Below are 22,798 nucleotides of genomic sequence, written 5' to 3'. Positions count from 1 at the left end.
TCTGTGAATATAGTGCTACATGCAACGCTGATTATTAATTCCAATCAGCGACTTTTAAAGTTAAATGAACAACACACTTTTATTTTTCAACAGCTACTTATTTGCCTACTCCTTTGCCCGAATACAGAATATAACAGAGCATGAAAAACAAAAATTGAGTCCATTTGTCTGCTCATTTATATATGTAATAGAGCCATTTTTGGGTTTCTGGCTTTATTTGTAAATGAACACTCTGACTTTAATGACCATATTATCTCCCACCTAGAAAACTGTTAAAACAGCAAGGTTGGGAATGACCTAGAAACAATCCTGTCAGCCCTGCCTTTGCCTTTCCCTGGCCGCTCCCCGCCCCCTACAGAAACATTTCTGGTGTTACAACAAGCCACTGGGCCAGGACTGGGACTTCAGACTACAAGTGCAGGCAGACAGTCTCCATGTTAGGAATTTCAGTGAGTCTAGTATGTAGTAGAAAAGCTTCTATTTTTGGTTCCTCTAGCAGCTCATTTTGAAACTCAATGTCATTTAACTTTCCTGTGTCTAGAAAGGATCATTTCTAAAATAGTGATATAACCACTTTCCAGGCCATGTGTCAACAGATGTTAGAGAAACAGGATGCAAAACCTACACAGGTAAGGAGGTTATAATTATATTCATTGACTATGATGCTAGAGTTCATGACATAAAGGGCTATATTTTCATTCATTACAATATAGCATGAAATATTTATTTTTAAATGAAGTACAATAGAAATGAAATAGGAATATTTTACATCTCATGGTAGGAGAACCCCAAAAACTTCTTCATGTTATTTATATATACTGCATGTACACATACAAAGTAAATAATTCATGACCTTTTATTTTAATATTTGGAGAATGTGAATGTTTTTCTGAAAACACACACCTACATTTCAACAGAAAGAAAGCACAGTAATGATATTCCTTTCCTATCATGGCTTACAGCTAACAAAGGGGAGAACTGAAAACACCTTAAGAGCTTGATTTTTGAAGTCCCCAAGAAGAGACAGGTAGCTAAGTGGTTACAAGCTGGCATCTGTCATCAGACCGATCCACATCCGAATTTAGGTTCCACCACTTACAAGCAGTGTGACCTGAGGCAAGCTACTTCACCTCTCTGTGCCTTTGCTTCCTTACCTGTCACCACCATCCCAGCATAGTAGAAAGCCTTCTGAACTGAGTGGCCTGGTTCCCAAAACTGATTTGCAATTAACTAGCTGTCAGAACCAGGTGAGGCCACAGCGTCTCTGGACCCCAGGTGGACAATAACTGTAAAACCCTGCATCTTCACTATTCCTCCCAGCTGCCCAGAACCTCAGAACTCGTTTCTAACTTTCCTTCAAACCACCTCTCTTCAATCATTACTGCCTATATCCTAGCCTGTGTCCTTGAGTCATGGCAATGCTCATGCTGAACTTGTCAAAGAATCACAGAACTGCTGGAGTGAAGCGTCCCCTCCCAGACTGGGCATCCCTCCCCTTGAAGCAATTTCCGTAACACCACCACCCACCACCAGGTGCGGTGGGACTCAACATTTCTTCTTGGAGCAAACACACTGAGCATCCACTCACTCAAGCTGCATGCTAGGCCCTGGAGATATAAAGATAAATCAGACACAGATGCTCTCATTAAAGTGTTCAGAGTCCAGGAGGGGGGACAGACATGTCCACAGAAGCAGGACATCGTAACATGTGGGTGTTTGGTTATCCTGGCACAGGATAGAACCTGGCAACTGAGATCAGAGCAGAAGGATGGATAGGAGTCTGGGGGAGGCAGAAGAGGCCATTTAAGCCTAGCGGACAATGCAGGCATGGCCATCTGAAGTCCCAGAAGCAGTAGGCACCCAAGAGAGAAAAAAAAAAAAAAAACATGAAGACAATATGATCTCAAGGAGATTAAGTGGATAGTCAAATGTGGGGTAAGAAAAAACAGGGCTTCGCACCTCTCTTGGTTTACTCATTCAACAGGGATCTCTACTAAAGCCAATTCTGCTTGGGTTGGAGTCTTTGTCGGTGGGGTTCACCCCTCTATCCCCAACACCTAGAAGAGGGTGTGGCACATAGTAGGCATTCAAATATTCCTAAATGATGAAATTGATAATATTCTACCAAGATGCAGGGCACTCCTTCAGGAACATTCATCTAGATAAAATGTCATTAAAACTGCCCCACAAAGAAGGCTCTTTAATGACAAAGAACTATGTACAGAATCAGATTTTCCCCGCCAGAATTTATTGGTATGAGTCAGCCCTGAACTCAGGAATCCATAAGCTATCTATATTTATTTGAGAGAGCATGTGGCACAAGCTGGGGAGGGGGGAGAGGGGCAAAGGGAGAGGGAGAGAGAGTATGTTAAGCAGGCTGCACGCCCAGCACGGAGCCCAAGATGGGGCTGGATCTCACGACCCTGGGATGAAAATCAAGAGTCAGACGCTTCACCGACTGAGCTGCCCAGGTGTTCCATCCATGAGCAATTTAGATAAGAAGGAATATGTGGGAGGATGGAAAGTATAGTGAGGAGAGACCCTGTGAATAACAGAACAACTGAGCATTTCTATGACTCAAACTCTGATTAGTGAATCTTCTGCAAATCAGGACTGCAATTTACTCCAAACTTATGTTGCATCCGTAGCTTGCAGTTACAACAAATGCCAGCTGTCTTCCTTTGTAATGCCAGCCTCTCTAGAGCAAGCAAAGCCTAGAGTCCAGCAGATAACAATGCTGAGCCCAGCAGGTAGAAGGACCTCAGTAATGTGGATAAGGAAGGGGCTTTGAAGTCACACCTGAAATAGCATCTCAGCTCTGGCTACACCAAGACTGCTGGGTAGCCTTTGGCAGTTGACCACCTCCCCCCTCACTCCCATCTGGAAGATGAGACCCCTCTACTTTGCAGAGTTGCTTTTGAAGAGGAAATAAAATAAGGCATGCAAATTCCCTGGTGCAGAATGAAGGTAGCGACTGACCGGCAGTCTGGTTTCAGGAAATCCCAGGCCACCAGCATCAAAATCGTTGGAGAAACCCTTCCCCCCACCTCAGGGATTCGGAGATGAAGCCATCAGCTGTTCAGCAAGCCTCTCTGGTGACCCTGACACACAACTAAGAGGCAGACCACCTCAGTGACACGCCAGTGCTGCTGAGATCACCATCACATGCCACTGAACGTGTTAAGCGTCATGCCTGCCCCTCTCTGTATCTAGCCCTCAAAATTCTATTCAGGGAAATATCTTGTGGGAGAGGTAAACAAAGCCTGACTCTAATATAGCCTGAATATTTGTGCTGCCAAAGAAGAATTTCTGTTGATGTGATTTCCTCTCCTCCATATTGTATCAACTTCACATTGTCTGCCTCAGCCCATTAAAACCCAATGGATTTTTTTTTCTGACATCAGCAATGTTAAGCACTTGAGGAAAAAAAGATTTACAAGATGTGTGCTAGCTCAGTAGTACAAGCTTGTTTATATAGCTGTAATCTGACTGAGTGGGCAGGAGCCTCCAGGGGGGAAAAAGAAAGAACAACGACTCTGAAGTACACGTGACTCTTCCTGTTTAGTGGTCCTGCTGACGTGATGGCTTCTATATAGGCGAACTCAAACTCCAGGTGCTCAGTGACAGAGCAAGAGTCGGCTGCAGGTCTGACACCAAAGATCTTAAAGCAAGGTACTAGAGCTCAATCCCTAGAGGCCAGTTTTGGTGGCCATGCCAGGCACCCAGGATTCTGCTGGGATGTAATCATTTGATCATTTCAGGACGTTAGTTAGCATTCAGTGGTTCCCAAAAGCTGGTCCAACGACCTGAACCAGACTGGCAGCCACAGAACCACCCAGGGTGGACTCTAAAGACACAGGTTCCTGGGTCCCATGCCCCTCAAAATTCCAATCTGGTAGGCCTAGGGTGGGCCCTGGAGATTTATAATGTAAGCAATCCCCAGGTGATGTGGAAGCCCAGTCAGGTCTGGGAACCACTGACCTGGATTCCATGAGCCTGCCTTCTCTTCTTCTCTTCGCCTAACCTCTCCACCCCAGCCACCCTGCCTACTGTCTGGGCAACCATGTGGAGGTGGAGCTCCTTCAGCTTCCCTTGTATTTAGGCAGAAACTCTCTGTACTGAAAAAAAAAGCAAGGGTCCTGGAGTCAAAGAACAGGCTTTCAATCCTGGCCAGGCCATGTGATCATGAACAACTTAGGGCTATACTTACTTAGCGTCTCTGAGCCTTGGTTTCCTCATCTATAAAATGGAACAAATACTGATTACCTGTATCAGGGGTTCTCAGCCTTGTCTGCCTCTCAGAATTGCCCAGCAAAGGTATCACAGCAATTCTAACAAGTGGCTGATACTATTCCCACTCGACAGATGAGAAAACTGAGGCCCAAGAACATAGGTCACTTGCCAAAAGTAAAGCAGCTTGTCAACCAAGAAACTAAAATCCAAACCCAGGACTGCCTCCAATGCCCACATAATTTCCAACTTGTCAGACTTGGTCTCCAGTGACATCAAAATTCAAAATATATTCAAAATAATATTTTGTAAATATACAAAATTTAGTATATATTTAAATATAAAGTAGTTAGCAACTCTATACTACATATAATGTACTTAGTAGTAAGTACTTATGACACATAGTACAATTGATACATAGTAGGACCTCAACAGATTTGTGGTTCCTGCCTACTGCTTCCTAGTATATCAGTGAGGTTGACTTCCCCATACTAACCCAACCTTAAGACATATAAATACAATCCTCTTTAAGTTGCCACAGCTGCCTTACAGCCCAAACAAACTAAATTTTTGTTAAAAGCTGCTTATAAAGATAAATATTTTTGCATTCTTCATACTAAACAAAAGTCCTTAAAAAAATTAATCTGGGAGGGAAAAGCAGAAAGTTTTTCGCATAATGTGATGTGATTGGTCATATGATATGGCTCACAGTCCTATTACTGCAATTCCTACTCCAAGTTCAGCTCCACCCAGCATCCTCTCTCACCAGGGCTCTGGACTCCGCACTTCCCTGGACAGCCCCAGACCCTGCCAACTCATCCATTCTTCCTGCCTTTCCAACTCTTCCCTAAACAGTATGCCCACTATGTCCTTCCAACCTCCTCTCTGAACTCCGACCTTCAGTGACCTTCATGAAAACCTGGCTTCCCCCCAAAACACTCTCCTCCCCTGGAGCCCAGCTGTTCTCATCCCCACATATCTCAAACCAGGAAGTAAGAGAAGCATCCTCCTGGCTCCCCATTGCTGCTTCAAACTATCTCCCTTCCATCTTCCTATACAAGTTCCTGCACTTGTGGCACTCAGACCATCCAGCTATGCCACTTTCTACCCACCCTCACTACTATTTCCTGCCTCCCTCCCATGAAGCCTTTTCATCTCCTAAGAACTCCTGCTTCCCATTCTCAGAGGTTTTCTTCTCCATCCCTCACTCCTTCATCAATCTCAATGACTTGAACATCAGAGTCAAAGATCTATCTGGAAGGTGGGTTTCTCCATCCTTTTATTTCCCAACCTAAACACTTTCCTCCACCCCTCTACCTCAGCCACCATTGCACATGGCCACATGCTGAACCCCATCATCATTGGTGACTATACCACCTCAAATCCCAGTTCACTTACCAGTTCTTTCCAATCTACTTACTTGACATTCAATGCACACATTTTTTCAAACTTATTTAGACATTTAATCCATGGAACTCATAAGGTTTTTTTACCCTCCATTACTACTCCTCCTCACTCTGCCTTCACATCCTTCTCTCAGTAGTCCCATCATTTTAGCCACTCATAGTCACACCCTTGCAAACATCCTCAACTGCCTCAATATGCCCTTTCTGTGGCAGATTTCCAGGCAAAACTCTGATGCTGATGGACCCAGAATATCCACCATATAATATCCACATATCTCAACATCTAAACTCACACCCAAGCAGGTGCACTCTTTGTGGTGGGAGTGAGGAAGAAATCACACAACCAGACTGGCTGTATTTTAAATTCATGAGCACAAACTTTAAATTAGTCAACACTGCCTGTCAAATCTAAGATGTTTTCCCAACGAGTTTGCTGTCTCCCTATCTGAATTGGCTAGCTCATGTACTCTTTTTGCTCAAGCTTCACACACAGTCTCAGTTGATAGGCTCACTTCAAAATTCGTTGAAGAAATGGAAGCCATCAAAAGGCAAGTCTCTCATCTTGAGGCACCGTCATCTAAACCACCATGTTCTTTGACTTCCCTCCTCTTGCAATAGAGGAAGTGTTGCCATATTTACTAAAGGGAAATTGCTCCACTCTTGCTCTTAATTGGAAGATGATAAAATATTCCTCCTCACTTATCCCCTAGCACCACACCAACAGGGCTCTAGTATAATAACAATGGATTACAGGCCAAACATCTGCAAGACACAAACTCTCTGAGGACTTCTTAGGGAAACCTAAAGTCAAGAGAGGATACATAAACAAGGACACGAGGGGAATTTGAAGTTTCTAGCACCTACAGCTACAGCTATACACAGTTAAACACAGCTCAACTCTTGGCCAAATTAAATAAAACCTTGCACGAAAGGCCTAGTTACCTTAATTCCCACTACCGGATACACCATGCGTGGCTTTTGACAAAAAAATTATAAGGCATATATAAGGCAAGAAAAAACACAGTCTGAAAGGACAAACAATCATCAGGACCAGACTCAGGGCACAAATGTTGAAATTATCAGACAAGAAATTTAATATAACTGTGATTAAATATGCTACAGGCTCTGATAGAAAAAGCAGATGGTAATGAGGGCAGAGAGATAGAAACTCTTTAAAAAAATTAAAAAAAAAAACCCTCAAAAAAGTAAATGCTAGGGGCAGCCCAGGTGGCTCAGCGGATTAGCGCCACCTTTCGTCCAGGGCCTGATCCTGGAGATCCGGGATCGAGTCCCACGTCAGGCTCCCTACATGGAGCCTGCTTCTCCCTCTGCCTGTGTCTCTGCCTCTCTCTCTCTCTCTCTCTCTCTCTCTCATTCTCTCCCTCTCATGAATAAACAAATAAATCTTAAAAAAAAATAGTAAATGCTAAAAGTCAAAAACACTGTAACAAATGAAGAATGCCTTCCAAGGGCTCATTGGTAGGCTCAAAATGGACAAGGAAAGAATCAGTGAGCCTGAAGGTCAACAGAAACTTTCCAAACTGAAAAGAGAGAGGGAGAGGGAGAGGGAGATGGGGAGAGAGAGAGAGAGAGAGAGAGAGAGAAATTTTTAAGAACTGAGATGGAATAGTCAAAAACTATGGCACAATAGCCAAAGGTATAAAACATAAGTGTAATTGGAATGCCAGGAGAAGAAAGAGAAAGAAGTGGAAATATCTGAAGGTATAATAACTGAGAACATTCCAAGGTTTTTGGAATTTAAAAAGATTCCAATAAATCTAGAAAGGTCTAGAAACCACAAACCACAAACATAGAAATATCAGATAACACAAATCACTATAAATTCAATATGTATATATATATATATATATATATATATATATATATATATATACACATATATATATATACCCCCTAGGTGTATATATTTAATTGCAAAAAATCAATGACAGAGAGAAGATCTCAAAAGACCCCACAGGGAAAAAACTCTTACCTTAAAAGGAACAAGTACAAGAATCACAGATGGCTTCTGATCAGAAACCACAGAAGAGCAAGAGAGTGGAGTGAAATAGCTAAAATATTGAAAAGAAAAACGCCAAATTAGAATTCCACATCTAGTAAGATTCTTCTTCACAATGAAGAGAAAAATCATCTTTCTCAGACAAATAAATAATGAGTAAGTTTATCACTAGTAGATTTGCCCTTCAGGAAATGCTAGTTTAGGCAGAGAAAATTATAGAAGTCAAAAACTTGGGTCTACAAAAATAAAGAACAACCATCAAGGAAGAAATAAAGGGAAAATAAAATATTTTCCTTTTTTATTCTTAATTGATTTAGGAGAAAGGAATAGACATTCTTGAAGAACGTTCAAGGGACAAGAAAAAAAAAAACATACTTTTTTTAAAGATTAGCATACCAGGGGCACCTCCGTGGTGTAGTTGGTTGAGTGTCCTACTTGATTTTGGCTCAGGTTATGATCTCAGGGTGGTGAAACTAAGCCTCTCATCAGGCTATACACTCAATGGGGAGTCTGCTTAGATTTCTCTCTCCTCCCACTTCTCTGCCTCTCAAAATAAATAAATCCTAAAAGAGAGAGAGAGAGATTAGTATATTAAGGCCTAAGACGGAGCTCTGGAATAGCGCTTTGCAATCAATTATTAGTTCAAAGGTTGGCAAACTGTGGCCAAGGGGACAAATCTAGCCTGCTGACTGTTTTTGTATGGTCTGTGGGCTAAGACTGGTTTTTACATTTTTAGAAGGTTGAAAAAAGTTAAGAGGAATACTTTCTAACACATGAAAACTATACAAGAATCAAATTTCTGTGTCCATAAATAAAGTTTTATAAATAAACACTTTTGTTTACTTATTGTCTGTACTGCTTTTGCACTACAACAGCAGAATTGAGTAGCTGCAAGAGAGACCATATGGCCCACAAAGCTCAAAGTATTTACTGTTTTGATCCTTTTCATAAAAAACTTCCTGTTTCCTGAACAAGCCCAATCATTTAATTTTTTCAGAGGATGAACCCAAAGTCTGAGAGATCAAATCATATTCTAACGTCATCTTGCTGGTTAGTAATAGAGGCAGCATTAAAATTTAGGTCTTCAGGTTCCAAGGATCTTTCCTCCCACATGAGAGAACTTACATTTTATTAGTATGAGCTCTAAGATCCCTGTGTCTAATACTACTGACTATAGGGACTGCAGAAGCAATGCTTATTATTCTCTGATTTCACATGATAAAGACTGTATCACTGCCAGGGAAGAAGTAGGAGTGACAGAGAAGCTTTGCCAATTTTCATACACAAGAAGGGGATGACTAAGAAATAAAGAGGAGTGCGTGTTCCCAGGGGACCCAAGAAGAAAGGCACTCCTATTGGCTTTTTTTTTTTAAGAATGTCAGTTATATTCCTTGATTTTTTTTCTTTCTTCTTTTTTAAAACAGGTAAAATCGGTATCTTCTTACCCCTAAACTAGGCATTTAAATATCAAGTGCATCTATTCTATGACTCCAGACTGCCTACATTTGGAGCAGCAGTAATACCCTTTTCTCTTCTGGAGATAGCAAGATTTAAGAAACAAACAAAGAAAAAAGATCTATTCAGGAAGCTCATCAGGCAGAAGCAATATAGGTCAAAGAAATAACAATTGAATAGGTTTCTAGGGCTGCTTACACTTTTACTTGTATTTGATGGAAGACAAAAACAGTACAATTAGCATGTACCACTTCCTACAGGGTGGGGGGGCGGCTACCTTATTACAGAACAACCCTCAAGAACTAGAAAAGACAGATAAAATTTGAAAAAGGAGAGCTCCCGGGGCAAAGAGGACATGTGAGACCAAGATCCAAAAGAAAAGGGAAGTGCAAAGGTGAGCCAGATATTCCATGCAACTACTCTGTAAGCATGTAGTCAAATTCAACGTCTATCCATGAAAATACTCTTAGCCAATTTCGAAAGTAAAGGAACTTGCTTAACCTGATAAAGGGTATTTACGAAACATAGCAACCATAATATTTAATAGTCACACTTTGAAAACTTTCCCACTGAGATTAGGAATGAGACAAGGCTGCCTGCTATGACCACTTCTATTCTGTGTTATCATAGAGGTCTAAGCCAGCACAACAGGCAAGAAAATAAAAGGAAAGGAAGGAAGGGAAGACTGCAAAGGAAGAAGGTAGTTTGATTGTGTACATGGAAATTCCATAATAATCTACACAGAATTATTTGAATTAATAAGTGAATTTAGGAAAGTCATTGGATAAATAAAAATCAGCTGTATTTCTGTATACCCACAGACTAACAACCAGAAAATATGTTTTAAAATGCTATCATTTATAATAGCATCAACTGACTTCAAATACTACAACTATATCTGAAGAAAGATGTGCCATACCTTTACCACATGGAGAACAGAGATGAAAGATCTAAATAATTGACGGGATACACCACATTAATTAATTGAAAGAGGCAAAATTTTAAAGACATTAGTTTATTCCTAAATTGGGCAAAATTTTAAATACATTAGTTTTAAAAAAAAGACATTAGGGGATCCCTGGGTGGCTCAGCGGTTTGGCGCCTGCCTTTGACCCAGGGCGCGATCATGGAGTCCCGGGATCGAGTCCCCACGTCAGGCTCCCGGCATGGAGCCTGCTTCTCCCTCCTCCTGTGTCTCTGCCTCTCCCTCTCTCTCTCTCTTTCTCTCTCTCTCTCTCATAAATAAATAAATAAATAAATAAATAAATAAATAAATAAATAAATAAATCTTTAAAAAAAAAAAGACATTAGTTTATTCCTAAATTGGGCTAGAGATTTGATTCTGTCCCAATCAAAATCCCATCAAAGAGGCTTTTAAAATTTGTAGAGTAATGCATATGTCTAAGAATAAGACGCTTCTTAAATAAGAACAAAACTGGACATATGCTATCAGATATGGACTCCTTATTGAGCTATATTAAGACTGTGGTATCAGAATAAGAATAGCCAAATAGAACAACAGAAAGTGCTAGAAAGCAGATAGAGGTCTACATATAAATGATCACCTGATTTATAATGAAATGACCTTTCAGAGCTGTGGAAGAGACTTTTCAATAAGTAGCATAGGAGGTTAATTGGATATACATGTGGAAAACAAAATAAATATGGATCTCTTTTTTATGTCATAGGTAAAAAAAAAAAAAAATCAACCTCAGGTGGATTTTTTACCTACAGGTAAAAGGCAAAACAATTGGGCTTCTACAAATCAAAATAGGAAAGTAACTTCATGACCTTAGGGTAGGCAAACATTTCTTCAGCAGTCACAGAAAACAATAACCATAAAGGAAGAGGTTAGCAAGTTGAATTACACTTATAGCAAGATCTCCTAATCAAAGAGAGTCAAATGGCAAGCCACAGAATAATAAAAGATATTTTAAATACATATAACTGGGTAGAATATTTGTATTCAGATTTGTTTTTAAAAATTCCTACAAATCAATAAGGAAAAGACAATCCAATTTTAAAATAGGCAATAAACTTGAACAGAGACTATAAAAGAAAACAAAAGTGACCAAAAAAATATTAGAAAGACACAACACCATTAGTCACCAGGGCAAATCAAAACCACAATGAAGCACCACTACATACCCACCATAATGTCTAAAATTTAAAAGTTTGACAATCCCAAGTGTTGACAAGTAGGTAGAGAAACTGAAACACTCAAACTGATGACAGGAATATAAACTGGTACAACCACTTAGAAAAACTCTTTGTAAGAACTTACTAAATTTGGACATACATACTGCAGTCCCAGCAATCTGGTCTTAGGGGTATACCATGCAGAAATGCATTCACATGTACACCAAAAAACACACAAAACAGTTTAGAGCAGCATTATTCATAGTAGCCCTAAACTGGAAATGTCCCAAATGCCCATCAACAAATAGTAGATGAATGAACCATCTGGAAAATGTTATAAAATGGACTGCTATACAGCAATAAAAAGAAACTACTGCTCCGCATCACAATGTGGAGGACTCTCTCAAGTAATGTGCACAAGAAGCCACAAAAAAAGGGGGTATATACATATATCTAAAGTTCCATGTATATTTCATCTACTTTCAAAATTGGAACACCATGGTATTAGAAGTCAGTTTAGTAGTTACAATGGGGGAAAGAGAGGGTGTAATTACTGGGAGGGTACATGAGGTAGTTTCCAGGGGAACAGTAATACTCTCTCTCTTGATCTGGGAGTGAAAATGTGGATGGATGTACTATTTGAAAATATATTGAGCAATGATTTATGTACTTTTCTGTGAATGTCTTACCCTCTAAAATTGTATGTTTAAAGAAGAATAGTGCAAATATTCTGGGAGAAGGATACAGCACCTCTTATTCTCAAGGGGGCACCTGAGCTATCTCAGGTATAGCAATGCAAAAAGTGATGGAGCTGCAGGATTGCAGGGATGGTGGATGAGCCAGAGGTGGTGTCTGTCACCATTAGACACACTCGCTCTGGCATCTGTGCAGCAGCTATAGATCAGAAGCAGTAATCCTTGAATGAGAAAGCTGGTATAGAAGCAAAACGAGATTAGAAACACACAATTGAGGGAATGTTTCACATTATCCAAAAGCTTTATTTTGGATAATGAAATTTTCCAACTCTTACACAAAGTATCTTACAATTTTCAAATAGTGGCTGAAATACTCTGCATTCATTCTACTGTCTAGTAAATGAAACCCAAAGTCCTTCAACCAGGTAAGAAGATTGAGACAGCTACTGCTTCTTATTACCCAGTATATTTTTTGCTCTTGAATTTGCTTCTTAGAGGGAAAGATGGGCCCATTATCTATCCCAGTTAGAGTATGCTATATCACTGGGCATACTAATTGGATCAAGTTAGACAATCGGGACCAATCAGGATCCTTCCTGGAGACCAAGATAAGGACACTGGAAAAAAGAAGACCCCTTTCATGTGAGGGACAGTGTGAAAAGGATATTAGTAGGTGGACATGAGAGACCATCTTCTTTTTCTCTAGTGTCACCATAGGAAGAAGTCAAGACAATGAGGTATCAAGTTAAAAATGCTGACAGTCCCATTCAAGTCCCTGGATCCAGCCATGCCTGAATTCTCAGATGTATGAGTCACATAAATTCCTTTTCTTGAGTTGGTTTAAATTTTGCTTTAATTCAGTTCTTTCAGGTTTTTTCTATAAGCCAGAAAGCCCTGAATCTCCATTATCACCCCCACCGCTATGTATGTATGTGGCATTCAAGTACCCAACAGACTGGACCCAATTTGAATTTCTAGTCTTGTCCAACCACTGTCCATCTTCCTATGGCCAACAGCATGTCCAATCTCAAGCCCAGGAAACATACTCCATCCAAGAATTACCAATAAGCCAAGTTCAACTTAAACCAATCTACTCCCAAACACACATTTGATAGCCAACACATCATTCCTGGTATGGATGATTAGAAAATACAAGAAACTGGGGCTTAGGCACAGATTTTTGTAAAGTGGGGGAGGGAGGTTGTAAGGCAGATGGCAGGCAGGGGAAGCGGTTTTTGCAGAGAAGCTTTTGAAAGCTACAGGAAGCCAAAGAAATGAAAACCTGGAATTGACAGCATATGCTTTGGCACGAAGCTAAATACCCTACGCATTGGGGTGAGACATCTGAGAACTTCCTAATCAGTTCTGCCAAGCAAGTTAAATGAGGTTTATCCCAGATTCATCCACTTTACCCTTGAGCCACAGGAAGATCTGGGAGTCAGCGGTCAAGCTCTCAGTCGGAAAGTCTAAAAGGTATTGAATGTTTGGACAGACAGCCTGACACCGTGCAGGGAAGTAAGTACTCATTTATTTGCACGGGAATTGTGCATTGACTCTAATAAAGCAAAACCATTACAAGCATTTCAGCCGGGGAGTGACCTCTTAGAAAAATAGCAACTAGAAATTCACTATGACACACTCTCTATTACCAACAGAATGTGAAGAAAACGTCACTCTCGATCTACTTTGTTTTCTCTTTACTTTCGGTAAACATAAATATTTATTAAACAATATTGCTTACCATCTAGATTTCCCTTATCCCTGTATCCCCTTAAGTTTCAAGTTCACTAACATGGACTTGTCCTGCCTAAAGGGTTGTTAAGAACCTGATTCTCAAGAGGGGGATATTCTTTGCCCACTTTTTCATCTCTGTCCTTTTATTTACACTGAAATGCCTCAAGTATATCCTCGCTACCTCTATCCCCCACCCCCATCTCTGCAGGCCACAAAGCCCTGGGTTATCAAATGTCCAATTCACCCATCCAACATCTTCCATGAAATCTCTTGGTAAATCTCTCCCCCATCCCATTTACATGTGCCTGTCTTACCACGTTCTGGTTCTCTTTTCTCCCCCCACAGAATTTAAACTTCTCAAAAACAGGAGTCATACCTCATTAATCATCATCTAGAAAAGGCTGTTCAGTAGTGGGACCTACTGCCAATGAGGACAAGCCAGGCGAAAAGCAGGGAGGAACAGCAGAGACCTCAGACAAACTGTGCCCTAGTGGAAGAACCCCCACCCTCACCCCAACTAAATGCTGCCTGAACCAGAGACTTCCAGGAACAATCTCTCTTTCAGTAATGCCCTCGGAGCACTCACAATTTCTCAGCCCTATTCTTCATTTGGGGAGAATGCAGATCAATAGTGTTGAGCTACTTTGTGCAATGTCACAGACCCTGGGGTTCCGGCAGAAGCCAGCCAGCAGCCAAGCCCCTAAACTATCTGCCATTCTAAAAGGTAAAGTGCCTTCCCCTAAAAAAAAAAAAAAAATCTAAAATATAATCAATAAATTTATTCTTTGGGAATGCATCCTTTCTATTTTGACCAGCTGCTGAATCAGTCTTTGTTTTAGGATGTATGGTCAGCAAAATGATATAATGGCATCTTCCTGCTTGGTTTGGAATCTGAATACAGTAGCACTTACATAGCAGCTTCAGGGAAAAATACATTGGACATTTTTTTCAAGTTGCTTTTCTCCTAGAGAGGTCACAAACATGAAAAACAAAGCTAGCTCAAACAAGTGTCTGGCTTGGACTGGGCAATGTACATCTACATCATGTTTTTCTAATTGAAATGAGTTGCTAGTGACTAAAAATGAATGGCAACAACAAGGCTTTCTGAGCAGCACATACATACCCTTTGCTTTAACACAGTCCTCACCTGTCCCTGATACCTTCCCAGCCCTGAAGTTCAGTGTCACACGCCATTCATCATCACACATGGGTGGCTTGGTTTGCTTTTAGAAAAAAATAAAAGTGTTGTTTGGTACCCATATTTCTATCAAAACTGGGTCAGAAGGCCCCATGTTTCCAGGAACATAGGTCCTTAACTCTGAAAGCAAACAATAATTGCTTTACTCACCAATTATCAACACCTTTACCTGCAAAGCTTGCTGTTATCCTTCTCTTCACCTATGAAATTTCCACCTATTTCTCAAAGCCTGTCTCTACTAGGTCTGATCATACAATGTTCTTCCTCTGCACCGAACTGTACTTACTGGCTTTGTTATCTATTTGCTATCTAATCTGACTTATAAAATTCCATGAATTTTTTCCTAAACTGTCATTAACATCCTTCATTGTAAATTTTCTGTTTATTTCTAATATCTCTCTCCAAGATAAGTAAAATGATCTGAAAAGTAAAATCTCTGTATATCCCCCACTTTGTCATAGGTCAGAGAGACTCAGGACTTTGTGGTGAGATAAGATTTGGGTTTAAATCTCTCAGCGTCAGACTCCTAACTCGGGGAAATGAACAAGGGGTAGTGGAAGGGGAGGTGGGCAGGGGAATGAGGTGACTGTGTCATGGGCACTAAGGGAGGCACTTGATGGGATGAGTACTGGGTGTTCTACTATTTGTTGACAAATCAAACTCCAATAAAAAATATATATCTACAAAAAAAATAAATCTCCCAGTGTCCCTCTACTCAATAACTATCTCACATAGGGCATGTGGTTGAACCTCTTCTTCAGCCTCAGTCTTTTGTCCATAAAATGGGAGTAATAGCACCTAATTCTTGCTAAGAGGCTGTGATCTACAAAAAGTTTTACAAGTGCTGAGAATTATCAGTCCACTACTTTAAGACAGATTCACAGCTTTGTAGGCCTGGCGACTTTTTATTTAGAAAAACAAGTGCTTTCTCAAGCATATACTATGTGAGTGGCCTTGTGTGGGATCCAGGATAAAAATCATGGTTTAAAAAAAAAGCAGACCACAGACAGTGGGTGAGACAAATATTAGTGTAAGTACAAACCAGGATGAGGACTTCAGTATATCATCAATCCAAGATTATCTAGCCAGGCAAAATCAAGTAAACAATAAGAATGGGGGTAATAACCATTTGCACCTTGTATCCACACCTGCACCTGCCCACACACCTGCACCCAGACTAGTCCATGCATCTCTACCAATACTTGTTCATCCTCCCTCCCATATTCACCCACCTCAAGCTGCCACTCTACAAGTCAATAACTCTACAAATGTTCACCAAACTCCTATTATTCCAAACACTGTAAGAGATACCAAGGGTAGAGACGAAAAACACCGCAAGGTGTTTCAAGGGTGGCTCACAATCTGGCACGAGACACAGCCAGGCAGCAGCAGTCTCTCATTTTCACGTCTCTTCCCGTGGGCATTAGAGGCCTTTAGGCTTGAGGAAACAGACTCATCATCCTCGGCGACTGCAGAGGCAGATCTTTCCCATTCCACCCTCTCCACCTAGTGTCTGGGCCACTTGTTTTCTATGAGCCTTCTCAAATCCACTCTTAGAACTATGGAGCAGATTCTCCAAGGGATTTGGGAGTGCCTCAAATGCAGGTCCCCAGGAACAGAAGAGGGAACCATTACCCTGAAATACAGACTTCCCAAGAGATTCACTTTGGAGGAGGTCATTGAGAGGACGTGACCACCCAGTGACCCAGGAGCTGGACCTGGGCACTCAGAGGCTCCCCACGCCCTCTTGTCCTTGGAATGTTTGCTCTGCCCACCGTTCCCACAGTGGGAGCCTTCTGCAAGGACACAGCCCGGGGAGAATAAGGTGTTGTTGAACTCCCTCCAGACTGAATGCCTACCTGGACCCCATTAAGGCTGCTATAAAAACCTTAAGACTCCGGCAGGCAATACAGTATAGAGGTCTATTATCTTGCAGCTGCTCCAGACAAAGCTCATACGTAAATTTCCTTGCTAATTAAACCTGCCACCTACCAATCGGAGGTGACCTGTTTCCTCTGTCCCCTTGCCCTCCTTGTACCCAGCTGGGTTTCAGATTACACCCGAGAAACTCCCAGGGCTGCAAACCAACAACTCTAATCAAAATTATTACATAATAGGCAGTTGGTGTGACAGGCTCCACCTCCTGGCGTCACTGTGCCTCCTCTGTGCAGCATGCCAGCAGGTTCTCGTTTCCTCCCAACCACTCAGCCTCCAGGGGCATTTGGTTATTCCTGTCTGGTAGATGAGGAAATTGACGTTCAGAAACACCATCAACAGGGTTTTAATAGCCTGTTGTATGACTTTAAGACCCACCAGTCTCAGGTCTCTGGGCTCGGGGGGCTGGCCAGGTCTTCAGGAAGCCCGGTACAGGTGACCAAGGGCTGTCACCACTTCATCCCATTCACACAGGTTCATGCAGTGCTCATCTCAGAGGGCTTTGCCTGAGGTGTGCATCCCTCCAGGCAAGGAAATAGTTTCCTGGGTAGAGCAGATACTAGTGAATAAGAGAACTCTACCATGCAAAAACTTCAAGATGACTTCTCCTTTTTTACTAAGTATTGACAAAAGCCAAGACCGTGCATCTCACAACTCACTTGGATAGCCTGGTGATGTGACATCTACTTTGTTCCTACTCGAATATTTACGCTTTTTAACTCTCCATCCATACCAATGGAGGTTGTCTGCACCCTATGTTTCTAACACCTAAGTAGAAGGATTAATTTTCTAGTCACAAAGCAGCCACGCAAGGATGACCAAAAGTTGTAATGGGGGTATTTCAGCCAGCTGTAATCTCCAGGCCATCAAATGCATTCACTCGGTGTCCTGTCTCTAGGGGGAAGTGATGAAGAATATCCTTGGGTGTCAGTCAGAAATCAGGCCTGGGTCTGATTTCTGGTGCTGCCACTGAGCAGTGTTGTAGACTTATGTAGATTAATGCTTGTTCTAAGTCTTAGAACATTTTGCCATGTTCTAAGGAGCATTGCTCTACCTTTTGGACAGGGTCGGGGGCAGGAATCTAGGCCATTGCTTCCTTGATCTTCTGCTTTGGTAGCCAGGAAAATTAATAGTGAATTTACACACATAGACACACCCTTTAGGGAATGTACATGTGGCAGGAAATGAATTGCCTCTTCTAGGTCTCGGGAAGGCAACAGTGAAGCATTCATAAGCTTTGCAGTTTGTAACACTTCAAGCAGGTACTCTGAGCTATTATTTAAGATAACTCATTAGGTTTAATGTTCATCTTAACGGCCTACTTATAAGCACTTTTGCTTTCCTTGCACTTTAAAGAACTGGGTTTCATGACTGATTATTGCTCTTACTATAGACTTAATGGTTCCAAATTCTGGATGATTATCTTTCTCATCTTGACTATTTCAGAAAGTTTTTCTCCATGTTTAAAACTAATATTGATTCAACCGATGCTTACTGAGGTCCTACTGGCAGGTGCGTTGCTAGGTACAAGGCAGATGGATCCAAAGAAAAGTGAAAAAGGGATTCTTGCCCCCAAAGAGCTCATCATCTAGCTCCGAGTGTGGTCTCCAAACCATCAGAGTCAGCATCATCTGGGGACTGGTTAGAAACGTAAATTCTCAGGCCCCACCCCAGACCTGATTACATCAGAAACTCTGGGGTTGACCTCAGCCATTTGTGTTTGAAAAAGTCTGCTTCAAACAACTATCATTGTCATCAAATGTCAAAATAACAAGTATTAGTGTTTATTAACTAAATCTCAAAGTTTCATTTATCTTTTGAGGAAACAGAAGCCCATGGACCAAAGGCCACATGAGGTGGAGAAATTGAAACTGGAACTCAGTTACCTGCCCTCCCCCCCGCACACACACACCCAACTCTACATATAGCCAACATCCTTTTTCTTTTCTGATGCTTTAATCCCCAAATCTTATGGGGAACCCCAAGTACTACCAACCCAAAGGAAAAACCTTCCCTTTTCAAAGAAAACAGAAGAGAAACTACTGTCTTTGAAAATAAGGACCACTAACAAAAATTTAAATCTGATCTACTGAAACCATCCAGTAAACTAGCAGTAATTTCCCAAACCTTTAACACATCCAAGTTCCATTTACAAGACTTGAAAATTGGGAGGCTGGGGGAGAGAAGTATAAAAATACAATGAATAACGTGATCTGAATAAAATCTGGAAAAATATACAGTATGCAGAAGTGTCAACTGTGGTTCGCCTTCCAGGGGAGAATTATAAACGATCTTTTTTCTTTGTATTTTTCTGAATTTTTCCCAATGGTTGTATATTACTTTGGTAATCAAGAAGAAAAGTAAAACTGCTTCTTGAAATGTTACCTCCAAATCACTCAACATGAAGGCTTATTTTGTAATTCCATTTCTCTCCATACAGCAGGATACTGTGTGTGTAGTAATTATTTATATCATGCCATATGTTACGATGAAGATGAAATTCTGTAAATACATTCCTTCCAGCAGGCACTAAAAATGAAGAGGTTAAATGCTTTCCTAGGTTCAAAGCACTATGAATTAAGATAAGCTAACTGTGAAGCTAAAAGAAACATTTATTGAAATCTCTGAGAGCATCCCTTTTGAAAAACGTTGATGTGACACATAGCTCCTTACTCATACCGCCCTGATGTTTAACCCCTGGCACAAAACAGAATGTTCAGCAATTCCTGGCAATGTCTTAGGAGTTCAGGGGATAAAATGCATGGGAAAATATCAGAGAAATAAGAAACAGAGAGTGATCCTACTTTCATATAAAATTCTGTCCCCGTGGACAAAAAGACATCCAAAATTACTGGCAAATTTCATTGTCCTTGATACCCTTTAAAAAATGTTTTTCTTTCTCAAGAAATGTTTGCTCATTTAAAAAATATCTACATCAGTTACCTTACTCAATGAGCCATAAATAAGTAGATAAATAAATAAGAACGTCTCATTTAAAGAGACATTTCTGCTGCAGAAGCACTGCTGTAATGTTTCACTTGATAAGACAAATTCATTCCCTTGAAGAAAAACTGGCATTGTTTTACTGAAACTCTGAGCAAAATAAATTCAGTGAGTGTTAATTAAGCCTTTTAAATGAGGCAGGAAAATTAAGTTAACCAATGTGATGACTACGAAAAAGGAAATTCTAGCGGCTACCTGTTTTACCAAAATACCTCACAACAGCTGACATTTCTAGAATTTACAGATGCTTTCAGGAAAGAATGAGTTGCGTGGGGGGGGGGGGTGCAGATAATATATTATACCTCAACATTTATACTATCTAAGATTACCAGACTTTGCAACAATTCGCTTAACAGTAGTATTAGGGAACTCAAAAGAACTTATTATCTTGGGTTTGGCTGTTGAGCATGCAAGCTTTCACTTACACAGGGGCATCCGCCAAAGACCCTTAAATTTCCCTCAGTCCTCTGCTTACTTTTTTTCACAGAGCAGTCTCACTCACTGCAAAATTGATAAATTAGTAATAATAAATAATATAAAGAATATACAACTCTCAGAAAGTTTCTCCAACCCCCAGTTCCCAAACCATATAATTACCCCACCTGCCTACGCAAATTGATCTACAGCCGGCTCGCTGTTATCATGAAGCTAAACCTAACAGTCCCCTTTCAAACACTTTTTGACAGAACGCACACAAACTTGTGGCTGGGTCTGTAACTCCATACAGACACTTAGAAGCCTAGTTCTCATTCTTCCGTCGCTCATCCCCCTCTGGTGAGAAAAGGGTCCAATGTGGGGGTTTTGCCTAAGGCTGCCTATTTCTGCAGTCTTACTTTGGGGCTGCTAAAAGGTATTAATTAAAAAGTACCGGCAGACCCAGCTTCTAAGCATTGATCAATGCTGAGGGAACAATCCCAAGCCAACAAGCCCCAAAATACCTTCGATTTGTAACACAGACAAGCCGCTCCTCTCAACAAGAAATAACGTGCCTCCTCCATCAAATTTAAAAATTAAAATTGAATGCAACAGCTTCCATTCTGAACAACATTAAATTTTCTGGGTCACTTTTTTTCTGTCTCCCCGGGGCCACGTCTACAGCCTGACAGTGGCGGTAGATAGGGTCTCTTCATGCAAGCAGTTTAGCTGTCGCCCTAAGAGCGTGGATGCCTTACCGTTGCTTGTCCCGCAGCAGGTCCCAAAGGGCTGACCTCCCCCCACCCTGCCCTCCACACCTCACCACCACTTGCTTTCTTTTCCTCCAAACTGCAAAAGGGCGAGCTTCTTCAGAGAAAAACTTAATGAACGTCTGCTTCTGGGGTAAAGGTGCCCCACCTGCTATCACAAAATCCTAAGACTGGAGGGAGGTACCTAGGAGCACGCACCCTGTGCTCGCTGGACCCAGTCAGTGAGCGCTTGGCACCAGAACCCCGGGAACATGATTTATATGCAGACCTGCACCCATCCCACACAAGTCCGCACGCCAGCTTGCCTAACCACTTATGTAAGCTCGTGCCTCTACAGTCCCAAACCGCACACACACGCAGACACACGCTCCGACACCTGTCACGCATCTGAAATGGACAGCGTCCACACTCAGGGGATGAGATGAAAGCAACACATACGAATGGGGGGAGGGGGAGCTGCCGTCTTAAAACCTCTCTCCCCCCATTTGTTTCTCGCCCGTTTCTGTCACAACTACAATTACCTTAGCAACCAAAGAATTGCACTGACTCGCCCTCCGGCTTCTGAATTTCTCCTAAAGCCAAGCTCGCGCCAGGTTCATGGTAAAGCTAGAGAGCAGCCCCGGGGACGAGGGGACGAGGGGCCGCAGCCTCCGCGGGGCGGAGGGGACGTCCGAGGCGGTCTCCCCGCGGCTCTCCAGCGACCCGCCGCGTCTTCGCGACTTGCGGCGGCGGCGAGCGCGGGGCTCAGCGAGCGGAGAGCGAAGCCCGGCGCCGGCGAGGAGGCGCGGCGGGGCGCATGGTGCCTGGGCGCGGGGCGCTCGGGGTCTCCGGCGCTCGGCCCTCGCCCGCCTCGCCCGCCCCGCGCCGCCGGGGCCCGCGGAGGTCGGTCCGCCCCCTCGGCGCCCGCCGCTTCCCGCAGCGCAGGGCAGCCGGAGCCGGGCGGAGCTCTCGCCGCGAGCAGGGCCGGGCGCAGGAGCTGCCCCAACTCGCGAAGCCGCTCAGCCCCGCCGCTCGCGAACCGCCGCAGCGGCGCCCGCTGTCGGGTGTGGAGCGGAGCTGCAGCCCCGGACCGCGCGCACCTGGGCGCCGGCACCTGGGCCCCCGAGCTGCACGGCGCGGGGCGGGGCCGAGGGGCGCGGGGCGGGGCCGAGGGCCGAGGGGGCGGGGCCGAGGGGCGGGGCCGAGGGGGCGGGGGGCGGGGCCGAAGCACCTGCGCGCGTCCCTGGGGAGCCGCCGCCGCGCTCACCTGCTCCCAGCGCCGCGGACCGTGCAGACTGTGTGTGATTCGCCCGAGGAAGGGAAACCCTGGAAATTCCTGGCAGTTTAGGTGCCGCCCAGACAACTGGGAGCCCGGCTCAGCGATGCGGAGTCTCCTCCTTCGGTCTGGTCTCCAGAGCTGGCCGCGTCTGGAAACTTCAGCGGCGTCAGTCAGGGTTGTCTTAGGGATTCCAGGTCCCGAGTGGTTTGCTCCGGGAGCTTTGAGTCGCTTCAATGTAGCTGGCGCCCTCTAAATTAAAACGGGCCACCGCGAACGTCAGGGATATTGTGGCTAACCTCGTCATTTTTATCGATTCAGCATTTACACCACGTGCTGCATTTGGAGTGGTTTATGATCGTTCGTATCTGGAACACCACAAAAGAATTTTCAAGAAAAATTAACTCTTGCGGGTATTCTTGGGGAAAGAAAGAAAAAAGTTGAAGACAAAAATGAAAAAGGGTGACTTGAACGGACAACATTCTTTAATGTGGGATTTCTGAAATCAGACATTTAGTTAAATACTCAGGAAGCTGCAGGTGAA

At 42.7% G+C, this 22,798-nt stretch overlaps 1 protein-coding gene across 18 annotated transcripts in view; it reads right to left on the bottom strand.

The window, feature by feature from the left end:
* The window catches only part of RGS6 (regulator of G protein signaling 6), a 580,135-nt gene that overhangs the window by 536,646 nt on the left and 20,691 nt on the right, over positions 1–22,798 (bottom strand). For 10 of the 18 annotated variants that reach the window (XR_007412708.1, XM_025443423.3, XM_025443435.3 and 7 more), the window contains exon 1: positions 21,521–21,680. The gene's annotated coding sequence lies outside the window, so the exon portion shown is untranslated. Of the gene's footprint in view, positions 1–7,629; positions 7,709–8,052; positions 8,215–17,190; positions 17,356–20,987; positions 21,082–21,147; positions 21,311–21,520; positions 21,681–22,245; positions 22,623–22,798 lie in introns of those variants that run through there. The other 8 variants (XM_025443425.3, XM_049113653.1, XM_049113649.1 and 5 more) reach the window with 7 other exon arrangements.

Source organism: Canis lupus, chromosome 8 (genome assembly GCF_003254725.2).
Source record: "Canis lupus dingo isolate Sandy chromosome 8, ASM325472v2, whole genome shotgun sequence".
NCBI classification, from domain to species: Eukaryota; Metazoa; Chordata; class Mammalia; order Carnivora; family Canidae; genus Canis; species Canis lupus.
The sequence above is the reverse complement of the archived record's forward strand: the minus strand, read 5'-3'. Positions and strand labels throughout refer to the sequence as shown.